This window comes from Echinops telfairi, unplaced genomic scaffold, assembly GCF_000313985.2.
Source record: "Echinops telfairi isolate 266 unplaced genomic scaffold, ASM31398v2 ScPeMD7_23;HRSCAF=83, whole genome shotgun sequence".
In the NCBI taxonomy this organism is placed as follows: domain Eukaryota; kingdom Metazoa; phylum Chordata; class Mammalia; order Afrosoricida; family Tenrecidae; genus Echinops; species Echinops telfairi.
Window position 1 is genome coordinate 10,873,442 of NW_022103920.1, and position 1,538 is coordinate 10,874,979.

General features: G+C 52.9%; 1 protein-coding gene across 4 annotated transcripts in view; it reads right to left on the reverse strand.

The window, feature by feature from the left end:
• CALD1 (caldesmon 1) overlaps positions 1-1,538 on the reverse strand; it is a 151,736-nt gene that overhangs the window by 125,812 nt on the left and 24,386 nt on the right. The window lies entirely within an intron of this gene.

Consider the following 1,538-nt stretch of genomic DNA (forward strand, 5'->3'; position numbering starts at 1 on the left):
CTCTCATTTGTACCCCCACCCCCACCCCTTTTTCTTTACTTCAAACAGCCAACACCTCGGAAGATAGATCAACACCTCTATTCCTCCTTCACTGGCTGAGTTCTGTAGGCCTGAAATCCAGTCTTCGTTCCTGGAACCATCCTAGACCAATAAATAGGATCCTGGGACTGCCATCCACTGAAAAAATTCATAATCAAATAAAGACCTCAACAGAGAGGTTCCGAAGACCCGGAATGTTAGCGGGACGGAGCTGGGACATTCGGAAAGACTCTGTCAATTTTTGTCCTGGGCTGACTCACAGACAGAAGTTCTGAACACATGACCAGACGGGGAGTGGGGACACGCTAAGGAAGCCCTAGGCACCCAGAGGGAAGCTGAAAGAAGATGATCCGTAGAAGCCAAGCCTTCCAGAAACACAGCGGGGTCGGGATGAGACTAAAGACGGGGGCCATTTGCCAAGAAGGTCAGAGTATGAGCTAGGAGCCTAGGAGCCTAGCTCTTCTTTCTGCCGATGTCATCTGACCGTTGTCTCCTCTCCTCCCTCCTGCATGAGGGTGTGAACCCTGCACAGATGTCCCCCTGCCAGCTCTTCAGAGGAGGACCCTTTGTCTCTGGGCCAGGGAGTCAAACCATCCAGGGGTCCCCTGCAGTCCTCACACCCAGTCTGACTCCCTGGGCAGGGGCAGCCTGCTCCCTGGGCCTGGCTTTGTTGAGCTGTCAGTGGCTAGTGAAACTCAGCCGGCCGGAGGGAACTCTGGCACTGGAGGTCTGCTGGAAGATTGCTTCCTGTGTGGAGTGGGCGGGAGGCCGCCGTTTCCTCTGTGATCCCAGATTCTCTGCTGCACTCAGATCGCACAGGGATTCTTTCCAGCCCTTTCCGTCCATGCACAGAGGAAGGGCCGTGTGCCCACTGTATGTCGAGAGAGAAGCTACATGTAAATAAAAACAGGAGTGGCACAGAACCCAGCACTGTCACTGGCTTGCCCAGTTGTCGCCACAAAGCCAAACTTAGATTTTTCTTTTTTTGAGGCAAGTTTAGAAAGCATCTCAGATACACAGCCGAATCCCTTATTTTCAAGGTCTCCCCACCTCTTAAAAGAAAAACACCCACAAAACAAATAAACGAAGCTCCAGGGAACATAAATATGAGACTATTCTTCATTCTTCACTCCCCCAGGTCTTTACCCTCTAGGGCACTATTGATTGTGCTTACAAGTCCTTAGAAATTCGTTTTGTGTGTGCACGCTTCTCTGGGGCCTGGGGAGTGTAACGTGCTTCTTGCTTCTCGCTCCCGTCCTTCCCAGGATCTGGCTGGGCCTACGGGAGACAGTTTCCCATTCCGGGGAAGCTTCCCACCACATTGTGATCGGAGGGGAGCGGGTGGTTGGAGGGTCCTCTGGGAGGCTGTCCAAGGGTCTCATGATGACCACACTGGACACATGACTTGGTGCTTCAGAGGCACACGGGGACAGCCTTCAGGTCAACGAGGTCAAAACCTATATGTGACCTCCTCCCTGGGGGACGGACAACAGAAAAGC